Raw genomic sequence first — 12086 nt, forward strand, 5'->3', positions numbered from 1 at the left:
AGATAGGAACAACTTTTCGCACCTTACGGTTCTTTGGCATGTGACTTGCGGAGAGTAAGTGTGAAAAGTAAAGCCCCATATAAACACTAATGGTATGTCTGGCATTGTTTAACAGTTTCGAATTAACTTCATCGGCGCTAGTTGGCAAACAAACTTACATTTTTTATTGCGATAGAAATTATATCGACACTTCAAGCGCACTTCTGCCGTCGGTGTGGGCGTCAGCGTCACCATGAGGTTCCGTATCAAATCCAAGCTCGATAACGCCATCGCCGCGTGCCCTATGCTGTAAGTGCGATGTGCAAGTGAAAGAGGGCGAAGGGCGCCAACGATGGTGGCTAAAATCTCATCCGCGCGAAGGGGGACGAATCCGAAGAGGAAGCGCGCCGTCATCGCTCGCGCGCAAGGCACCCAACGTTGAGAGGCGCCGACGGGAGGGAGGGGAGGTGGGGGTGGCGTGCTCTCCGCCTGCACCTGCGCATGTGGTGGCTGCGAGCGGGCGTGCGGCTGTTATCTTGAGAGCTATCTGCGTTGGGGGCAGAGTCGCGGTACGTCGACTGCTCGTAGCTTTGTGCGTGCTGTGTGCCCTTGGCGTTCGTTTTGAGTTGAAGCGATAGACAGCACGAATGTCACTTCGCTCGCTGCTGCTGATGCATTTCCTCACACCAGCGTTTTGACGGTGAACATCCACAGACATCGAGTGGGGTGTGTTCATTGTTTGCTATGCGCGCTGACCTTATTGATTTAGCAAGGCAGCGAATGTTTACAAGTTGATACGGCCAATAAAACTACTATCCTTACTACTTATGGCTGTCTCCTAATTTGCTATCGCAATCGATGCTTCGCCTTTCGGGCGAGGCTGCGTCTCTTTTTGTCTTCAAGAATCGTATTCCACCAAGAGAAATTGTGAACTTAGGTATGATAAAAGTCTATAATCATATCATATCAAAAGTATACTGTCTAAGATGACCGGTTTTGCTGACAACAGTGCTTTGAGCGAACCATGCGGTTCACAGCCACGAGAACTGCAGTGACATGCATGGCAAACAATGCCAAGGAAAGCGTGCACGATGGTTGGCTTGCATGTCACTGCAGCTCGTGTGGTTTCGAACCGTTGTTTTCTCGATGTACTGTTGTCAACATAAGCGGTGATCAACTAACGCGTGAAATAACTGAAGCTGAAATAATTTCGTGGCTTGGGTCTGGTTGTGTCAACGCGCCATCTGTGCACTTGTCTCAGAGGGAGTTAACATTCCCTAAGAGTGTCGATTGCGCATGCTCAATGTGATGAGTGGCGGATATATATAAACACGGGTTGCCCAAGATGAAGGATTTTGTTGGGAAGTAGCGCTCGTCTGTCATCTGTTTTCTTCTGTCCTTTTGTTTACATTTGCGCTGCGATTCACCAAAAAACCTCGCTCGGTTCACTGCCTCTCAGTCTGGTCCCTTTAAAGAGCGGGAGGCATGCAGAGCAATAATAAGATATACGTGCAAGCAGAGCTGACCAGTCCAGTTGGTTCCGCAATGCTAATTGTGAAAGAGGTAAAATGCATCAAACCAGGGACAACTTAGCAAGAAAGGATTGACGCAAGCTGATTGGCAAGCACAACCAAGCACACATCTTGCGCAACCGTGGCAGCACTTAGAAAAGAGTGAGAAAAACGGGCTGAACATTAAATATCCCCCTTAGGGAGTTTATTCATCCACAGAAGTTTTCATTTACAAATAGAAGTGCAGTACGAAGCACAATACGAGAATATATGGCGAAATAAATTGCTAGGTTTAAATCACGACACAGGCAATGAATGTTTGTTCCAAGATTTATTTAATAACGATACCCAAATTAACAAATTGAATGCCCTGAACATGCTATTCTGTTTTCTATGGAGATTGGCTGTTTGAAGGAAGAAAACATTTGTATTTTTTGCCGTGTTTCTAGTGCTCTGAATATATGAACGAAAAAGAAAGCCTGTTCGTCCGTTCGACCAATGTCATTTAGGCTTTCACCCGCACTGAACATGCACCTGCAAAATTCACCAGTTGTTTAGCTTTCAACGCTGGATACTTTCAAGTGTTGAAATGCGTCCACTGGAGGTCATGTGATCCAAGCTGGGGGGTGTGTCGACGAACGTCTCGATTTAGAACTGCCTACGTCAAGCCACTTTGTTGTGCGACTGCCTCGGTGCTAGGCTAACGAAGAGAGACCATGGTGCAATAGCAGTTACCATTGATCTCGATATGATATCAAGACAAAATGTCGGCGCGTATTGTGGCCCTGAACTGCGCCGCAGAACGCAGTCACGCCTCGTCATTCGGAGCCCTACCGGCCGCGTATTGTGCTTTGGTGATCGATGGCACCGCTCTCATTTCATTAATGGTGCTCGAGCCAGTTGTTCGGCTCCCCATTCTTATCGACGACTTGCTTTCCTGCGAGATATTATTAATGGTTTCAGACAATTGTGCGCTTCCCTTCCAGGAATAATAGCCAGTGGGTTTGTCGCGATTTCTTCGAGGAGAATGGCAAGGGAAGTCTTCTAATGACGTCTCGCGATATTTGATCGCAATAAGGGCGCATTCTGCCAGGAAATAAACAACATAAATAATCTAATGGCAAGTAAGTTCGGTGTTGTCGAGCAGCACAATATCACTAAAGCCAAACAAGACATTAAACTGCGAGGAGGCTTTGCTGAATTTTAGTAGGGTTGTAAGTTTCCTTTTCCGCTGGGAGTTTATATATAAAGCACGGAGTGTACATTGCCGCAACGTAATTGGAGGACGGCATCAGGGCTTGCGTCACTTGGACCATAGGGTGTCTGTTTACAGTTGTCATACATTTTTGCCTACATATGCACTGTCGCACAGCGCCCACCGACGAATAGGGCAACATCCACTTTCAACAAGCAAAATTGTATACAAGATATTATTTTCATCAAGAAACAACTTTAACAATGCGTATAAAATTTCTGAATGAATATCTGGCACGTGGTGCCCTATCGAGTAACCATAAAGTTAGTTCTTTATCAATAATAGGCTTGTTAGTTGCGAAGATTTATGGGAAGGCTGACATAATTGTTTGATACCATGCTGTAATAAAGGCGTTTCTATGCTAGTGAAGCAGATAGCGTAACCATGCGCATCAGTCGCAACACAGGCCTAAATAAGGCGTATTAAGTTCTTTTACACACGTTATTTGCGCCCTCACAAAAAATATTACGAAAATCCAAGAATATACACCACGACCGACGTGGGGCTATCACATAAAAACAACACTTGTGCCTAATTGAGGGCTCTCTGGTACACGTTTTAGCACCAGCCCATATTTCAATCAGTTGCATTTCAAAACACGAAACAAATTACATCGTCGGTTTTGTTCGTCCACAAGAAGTGCATGTGGGCCTCACGCCTGGGGGGAACAAGGATTAAGTGAAGATATGTTTTGTTTGGTTCATACTACGAACGCTGTTCTTGTATTGCTTTCCCCAGTGAGTTAGGTCACACGAAGCAGTAGAACACTTTGTCAAAAGGAAGCACCTCATTCAACAGAAGTGCCATGGACACATGGTAAAGAATATTGCGCACACTGCAGACCAAACAGAACTCGTCCTGCGTGATGAAATTCTCAAAGCACATGTTTACACGTTTAATCGATACGTTCCCGTTGCGCCTTCGTCTGACAAGTGTGTGTCGACGCCGCCCACCTTCGCATTTACAAGCATGCGTGTGGTCGTCTCCGAAGCTGCATGAAGTCTTTGCTGCGTAGCAACGCTAAGCTGCAAAGAAATAAGCGAATACACGCAAAGTGCCTAGTCGCGCGGCAATGCGGCGTGTATTCGCGAGCTTCTTCCACGCTGAGAAAACCACTTTTAGGTAGCACGTATTGAGCAACATAATTCTGTATCGGGAGTTTTTCGTCTAACTCTACAATTTTCGTATTGACACTCTTCATCTTATTACAATTAGGTGAATACCGTCATTGCAGTTTTTACATTTATTTTCTTGGTTTCATTTGAAGTATCATATTTATGGTAGTCTTGCATTTATGTGATAGGCCATTAATACGTCAACAGCTCCGTGGGTATTTGGATGCAACATTCGTAAAGAGTCGCGTGCAAATGAAGAAGCGCCATAACAAATATAAATCACTAATGCTTGTAACAAGAAAGAGGACCGAGACTCAGCAACGCGATGGTAAAATTTCGCTGCTAGGTATTTCCCATTGAAAAGAGCTCCCTGTTATGGCGAAGCGTTAAGAAATATTGGGCGACATTTAAACAGGGGCGCCTTGTGAGCCGTATTCAGGCTGTATACTACATATGCGCAGAAAAGTACTGACGCTGCTCACAACAGAACTTCAGATCAAAGCAGGTTATGAGATTGTCCGAGATGAAGATTCACACTAAGCTTGCAAAAGTGCGCTTCGAAAAGGCCAGAAGCAAATTACAGCAAACATGGAGAATAACAAGCTCCATGCTTGTTTTGCTTGTTTCTTTGCATATGTCCTATTCGTAGCCCGCTTTTCCAAGAATGCGATTTCCGATCCCACTAATATAGCAAAAATATTTGCCATTACAGTTCGTCAGCACTCCTTTTTTTTTTTTTCATGAGAGCCTAGTAACACTTGTACAATGCACTGCACATTGATTTGCGCAAGAAACCATTCTGCAATACAATATTGAACTGGCGTGTTAGCGTCAGTTAAAGAAGTAGACAGAATAGATTTGACGATTGCGAAGTAAGATTTCTTTTTCACTTTGATTATGAATGAAGGCCCATGAAAGCAGTTTTCTTTCAATGTTAACAGGTAATATAGATGCAAGCCTTCCTTCCTCTGCCACGTGTACGTTATAAGCTGCATTTAATGAAATCTAATGGCGTATAACTAATGCTCCATTTGACTTGTTACTTTCGAGTGCGTCACCGAGCTCTTGCAGCGTGCGTTAGATCAACGAAATCTAGCACTAAGATTCCATTCATCTATCACATCAGGAGCTGCAAGCTCGAGCACAGGACATGCGAAGATCGCCTCCCCTAATTAGGGTAGCAGTAAAGAAATACGACAGGACTTTGGTCACATGACTGCTGCAACTTTCTTTGCCGACATGGTTTTTTATGCGGCCGTTTTGGCAAGTGTCTTGCGTGTGTTAGTCTTGAGTGTACGCGGTGCTTTTTGTCTAGAACAGAAGCAGTGTGGACGTGTTACACTTCCGGCTTCCATACGCTCTGTAAAGCGGCAAAAAAGAACAGCTTAGACAGGTTTCTTCTAGGTCCGAGTTAAATCTTTTCCCGAACCATCTGATTGCCAGATCTGAAACACAACAAGCGTTCGGAACCACCTTTACCCTTGTTGTTTTTCACTTAAACCGCGCATACGAGAAATTCCTGCGTCGCAGTGTTGAATTGTTTTTCGTATTTATTTATTTATTCAGTTTACCCTACAGGCTCGGAGGAGCATTGAGTAGGGGGGGTTACAGAAAAATGACAAATAATTAACGCAAAGAAGGGAACTGCATAGTAAGAGAAACAAATAAGTTTGTACATTGGAAAAAAAGGAACACTGTTCAACATTGGAAAAAATACATACAAATTCAAGGAAATACAATGGACAACAAAGTCCAAAAACAATACAAAGGCGAATACAATACAAAGTCGTACAACAAAGTCAAGCGAACATGTGAATTTCCAAATGTTCACGAAATTTCGCAGGATCTTTTATTGAGACAATATTATTTGGAAGGCTATTCCATAGTGCGATGGCGCGCGGTAATGCAGAGTTATTGAATGACTGTGTGTGGCCAAAAATGCGCCTGAAACTGAGATGATTATGAAGTCGAGTAGATGTGCGAGAAGGAGTTTCAAGCGACAAGCGGCTGGACCATGAGTTATAGTAGTATTTATTAAAGAGGCATAGGAGAGCAACGGAGCGGCGGGAATCCAAGTCCGGCAAGAGAACATCGCGTTTAATTTGGGTAATGCTAGATTGACGACTGTAGTTAGAAGTTATAAAGCGGGCAGCACGATTTTGGATGGATTCCAATTTATCTATTAGGTATTGTTGATGAGGAGACCAGATCGAAGATGCGTATTCAAGTTGAGGGCGTACAAAAGTTTGGTAGGCCTGTTGACGGATGGTAGATGGCGAGAGGTGCAGATGACGACGTAAAAACCCTAAAGTTCTGTTAGCTTTAGCGCATAATTTCTCGATGTGAAAGCTCCAGGCTAGGTTAGTAGAAAAATGAACGCCAAGATATTTGTAAGTAGAGTCACGGGGAACTTCCGACGAGCAGATTTTGTAAGGAAACTTAGGATATGATTTCGTACGAGTGAAGGAAAGAACGCAGCACTTAGATGGGTTAAGTGTCATTTGCCAACGGTCGCACCACTGATTAACTAGGAGAAGGTCATTTTGCAAAGTTAGGTGATCATTATGACAGCTAATCGTTCTGTAAATGACCCAATCATCCGCAAAAAGTCGTATGCAGGAGGAAATGTTGCTCGGTAAATCATTTATAAAAATTAGGAAAAGAAGAGGGCCTAGCACACTACCCTGGGGTACACCTGACGTTACAACAGACGTGGAGGAGCTAAAGTTATTCACAAATACAAACTGGTGCCGATTAGATAAGAAATTGCGAAGCCAAGATATTGTTAATGAGTCAATCTTAAGAGCAGTTAATTTAGCTATTAGACGACAGTGAGCCACTCTGTCAAATGCTTTTGCATAGTCGAGAAAGATGCAATCAATCATTTTGCTGTTATTCATGCCTAAATGTAAATCTGATGTGAATTCCAATAGTTGGGTGTCACAAGACAACGCTTTACGGAAACCATGTTGATTTTGAAAGAAAAAGTTATTAGATTCAAGATGGTGGGATAAATGGGAGGCAATGATGTGCTCGAGAAGCTTACAACAAATGCATGTTAGTGAAATGGGGCGGTAGTTACAAGGTGAGTGTCTGTTTCCATCTTTGAATATAGGAATAACTTTGGCTATCTTCCAGTCAGCAGGTAGAAGACCTGTTGATAAAGACTGCTGAAAGATGTAGTACAAAATCTGACTGGATATAGCTGACGTGTTCTTTAGAATTTTAGAATTAATATTGTCAATGCCACATGATGAAGACACCTTTATATCGCGTATTAGTTCTGAAATGCCTTCAACACTAATATTTATAGGGGACATGAAGCGATAATGAAGGTCGGAGACGCAGGGAATGGAAGAGCAGTCTTCATTGGTGAACACAGAGCTAAAGAACGAATTGAAAGTTGAAGCACACTCAGATGCAGGGACAGGAACATTGTCAGCGTCATGTAATGTTACTGTATTACTGCCACGATCAGTAGAGATAGCTTGCCAAAACTTTCTAGGGTTAGTGTGTAGAAGTGAGGACAGATCTTTGGAAAAATACTTCTTTTTCGCTTCACATATTGCTAGGCAGTAAGATTTTAAACAATCCTTGTATTTAGACCATGCCGAGGGACACGATAGCTGTTTCGCAGAAGCGTATAACCTTTTCTTTTTATTTCGGAGTGATCTAAGTGATTTATTAAACCATGGGTTACGTTTGTCATTAGATATAGTGAGTAGTGGCACATATTTGTCTACTAGGAGTGACATAATATTTCTAAATGAATTCCAATTCACTTCAACAGAATTATTTGTAAATGATGGAAGAAACGTTTTCTGAAAGAAAACCTCAAGTTCATTGTTCATTTGTTCGTAATTTGCTTTGCTATAATCCCTTATAATCTTACGTTCAGCACCAGCGAATTTCAGTGGAATATAAATTGAGAACTGCAGTAGGTTATGGTCACTAAAGCCATCAAGTTGTATGACAGGGCTTATCCTATGTGGCTCTGTTGCGAGAATAAGATCTAATATGTTAGTACCGCGGGTAGGCTCAGAAACAATTTGCGTAAGATTGAACTCTAAACACAGCTCAATAAAATCCAAGACATCCTTGTGGCTGCAGTTCGCACTTGTCTTTCTTGACCTAATTTTCTAAAACGTAAACATAGCCTCCCAGGAAAAAAGCCTTGTTTCGCAATCTAGGAATATCCTAGCTAGTCAAATGCTTCGACGCTTCCTTCTATGTTGCGCTTTGTTTGTATGTTCTGGTAAGAACACGCGTATAAGCAATAAAGCCAAGCAGAAAGCTTCACTTCGCCCTTTCGACACTACCAAGCATAATAACTGTTGCCACCTGAAGTAGCCCCGGAAAAAAAAATATTTAGCTACGCAAGCTCACCTATCGCCTGAAGCGAGCGTTGCAAAAAAAAAAAAAGGCTTTATGCGGTTGCGTGCATTTCTACGAGAAACGTGCGCCAATATGGAAACGTGTGCGTCGAGACACGCTGCCGTAGGCGCAGTTTGCGACGAGCCGTCTTTTGCGGAACGAAATTAATCTTCCCGGTTCTGGAAATCTTCTTCATCAACGCCGACGCGCCAACCAAGAGAAGCTCTTCCGCTTCAACCTTCCAAAGTATAACGTTGAGTTTGCACATTTCGCGGAACTTTTCATTTTTTTATATGAAGAGTCAGCGCAGAAATGCGGCAGCTTACACAACTTGGTCCTACAACGCCATCGACCACCTAACTTTTTCTAGAAACAGCCCTGACTCACGCAAAAAGAAGAACATTCTAAAGCGGCTATTTATTTCCAAGACATTAGGCGTTCTTCTTAGCGACTAGCATAGGCGCACTCAAATATTCTCACGCTCTTTAACATCTAAGACCCACATATACCTTTCAGTGAGACCAAGAGCACTGTAGTATGCTGCAACGGCATGCCTTTAATGTGCTGTAAGAGAAAGTCCTGTTGACGTCCTGTAAGAGAAGTGAGCGTAATTTCTTTATATACACGTTTATTGTGACCGTGTAAGGAGGGGGGGGTGAAGACGAGATCGACGACGATGACAATGACGAGTGGAAAGATGCCGCTCCCTAGAAATGCATTGTAATGACTATGTCTGTCTCGCATGCTATTCTTACGTGTCTAACGGAGCCGCTCGTTTTCGTACCGCTTGGACAAGGTTTCTTTTTTATGGAATGTACTCAACCCTTAGGGATGCTCAAAATGAGTTCAATTTATTTGAGGGAAGCAGGGAACCTGGCAGCTATATATAATCGCGGAACCGCTAGCGGGCCGTCGTTTGCTTTAATGATCGCCAGACAGTCTTGTGTGGTTCGATCGTGCGGGCGTCATCTGTAGTCAGACACGGCCTTTCACTGAGCTGCTTTAGTTCTCTTCATCATTTCCTGGTCTGCGAGATGGTCTTCCTTTATTGCTTGGAATAAGCGTTCACCAGTGAATCGCTGCTGCCTGAGCGCTTCTGTGTGGCGTGAAAACCGTGAAACGGCACTTCTCTGGTTATCCGTCCTTCGTGATTGCGGCATCGCTTGAATACGCAATAGGAAGTATAGATTTGATTTCTGCAAAAATACAAATGTGAAAGATAAAACTTGGTACAACAGTTATAGTTGTCTATAATATGGCCGCTAAATTTCTATTGCGACCGTTAGCGCAATAAAATACACGAAACAGATTGTTGCAGGAGCTATTTTACACGTAAAAAAGACGGCGTTTTTCTTTCTGTAGAATTATGCAACTCTCGAAGCATTACAAAGACTAGAGGAATGTCCTCTTTCTGAGCAGGTGCTACACTGTAACCGTCCCCATGGCCTTTTGACCTACGAGGGCGTGAGGTCACTTGAGTACTCCTTGAAGGCGAGTGGCCTGTGTGGGCGTCTGTGCCTGCGTGCTACCGTATACCCGCGCGAGATTTCGTTCACCAGGTTTCCTTATTCTCTCTTATCCCTTTTCACCTGTTCCCCTTCCCAGAGTAGAGCAGTCAACCAGATTGTTTCTTGGTTATTATCTTTGCCTCTTCACTTTAATTTTTTTCTCTTTTTTCAGGGTTACCATCCAAGTCAATTGCGGGCATCTCGACGCAGGTAAATGGTACGTAAGAAGTTTTGTGCAAATAAATTTTCCCCAGAAATACATCGTTGTATATTCAGCTGCATTCATTCATGCTGTAACTTGTCGAAGGAGTTTTATGAAAAGTAACAATATTGTTTAGGTATTTGTAGTTTTGATCCGGAGGCTACGGTTTCCTAAATGTTCAACACTAAGACAAAATGAATCGCGATTACTAGCTGCGCGCGATGATTCCGTAGCACAGCAACTATTTCTGAAGCAGTATTGAGCTAATGCGGACACTTAAGAGAAAGCTTTAGCTCGGGTGCTCCTATCTAAATACATGTAAAAGGAGAATTCGTTTTTCTCGGCAACCACTGCACCAAATTTGACGGAGTTTGCTGCATTTAAAAGAAAAGCTTAAAATCTAGTGACTGTTGGTTTCGAATTTTCGATTTAGGTCGTCAAAGTTTTATAAAAATTTGGCAAAAATCGCAAATTTGCAGAAAATGAAACTATCAAGTTTACAACTACGTAACTCAGCAAGAAAAAATGATATCGCAATTCTGTGAATTGTACCTGATAGCACATCTAAAGCGGACAAAATTGATATGTTACACATGAACCTAAAAAAATGGAGTAATGTGTAATTACAACTTTTGCAGAACCTTTGTAAACAACGTAACAAATTCACGTAAGATGTAAACTGACATATCAAATTTGTCCGCTTTGAATGGTCTAATGCATGCCGTTTACAGAATCGCAATATCTGTTTTCGATGCAGAGTTATGAATTTGTAAACTTCGTTCTTCTATTTTTTTCAGACATCTGAATTTTTGAAAATCCTTTTAACAAAATTCAAGCCCTAAATCAAAATTCCGCTTCCAACAGTCACTAGAATTTAACTTTCTCTCTCAAATGCAACAAGTTTCATTAAAATCGGTCCAGGGGTTATCTCAGAAAAACGTTTTTGCGTTTTTACATGTATTTGAATAGGCCGCGTCGGAGTTGGGCCCGAGCTAAAGCTTCCTCTTAAATGCAGCCGTTGCCACCTAAACAGACATATTTATTCAGGTCTCGTGCCAATGCCTGGTCCACTAATGGAGGGGTCCATGGTTGGCCCACTTCACTAAAGCTATGGAGTAGAGTCAAGGATAGGATATATAAGCTGCGTGTATCCTGAATGCAGCTTTGTAGAAAAGTCATTGTTTATTGTTAAATATCTGTTTGGAAATAATGTTTCAATGACAATGCTTAGTACCATGACAATACTCATTGATCGTTGACCTTGGCGTCAGTTGGTGCATCACGTTGGGTCGTTTAGCGGTATAAGGCCGGAAGGAAACGATGGGTGCCTGCCCTGTCCACATGGTTCTATTCTGCGTTTATTCAACTGAAGCACACAAGATGCTGACAAAGTTGTGTTTCTTATAAAGCGTTCAGTCTAGTCGCCTTATAAGTAGGAATATACTGCGAGGCATTGTGCAAAGAAAAAAGTCACGGTCCCGCGCGACTCACGCAGCACACTCACAGCGTAAGCTGGAGGAGAGGCTACATAGGAACTCCATTTTCGGCAACACGCACCAGAGTGTCTTCGCGGTGAAGTCTCATTGCTTCGTTTTCACGAGAACGAATTGGACTGTCCGCCCGCTGTCTACGGCGAGCTGTGGCTTGTGCTACCCTCTACCGAGCGGTCTGCTGAGGCCGACGTTGCCTCGTTGTAAGTGCACGCGTAGCTCTTCGAGTCGCTTCATCTGCAGTGGTTCGTACCTTGTGAGGAGGCGCCAGAACATGTACCTAAAATCACAGGTATGGTGGCTACAGGACGCACATATCCTGTCCCCTGACACGTGGCACGATAGGATGCAACTGCTGCATGTCCTGACACCTGGTGGAACACAATGCAACTCAATGCAAAGTGTTCACGTACCTTGGCGACGCGTCGCGCATCTGACATCGCGTGACAAGTGGAAAATACTATGATACTCTGCTGCTGCAGCAGATGATATGATTATAATTGGCATCCCCACTGAAACTCAGCGGTGACAAATACCCACCTAGATTGCTTGATTAAATCAGGTAGGCTATATTTGCTTTTCATTTTAGCATTTTTTGTATAAATCTTACATATTTTTTCTTCCTCATAAACATTTCTATCATCAGTGTCTT

General features: G+C 43.1%; 1 long non-coding RNA gene across 1 annotated transcript in view; it reads left to right on the forward strand.

Moving 5' to 3' along the window:
• LOC140214054 (uncharacterized) overlaps positions 1 to 12086 on the forward strand; it is a 219871-nt gene that overhangs the window by 86812 nt on the left and 120973 nt on the right. Inside the window, exon 2 of the long non-coding RNA XR_011890969.1 lies at positions 9915 to 9959. This is a non-coding gene — a long non-coding RNA (uncharacterized lncRNA). The remainder of the gene's footprint in view (positions 1 to 9914; positions 9960 to 12086) is intronic.

This window comes from Dermacentor andersoni, chromosome 11 (genome assembly GCF_023375885.2).
Source record: "Dermacentor andersoni chromosome 11, qqDerAnde1_hic_scaffold, whole genome shotgun sequence".
Taxonomy (NCBI): domain Eukaryota; kingdom Metazoa; phylum Arthropoda; class Arachnida; order Ixodida; family Ixodidae; genus Dermacentor; species Dermacentor andersoni.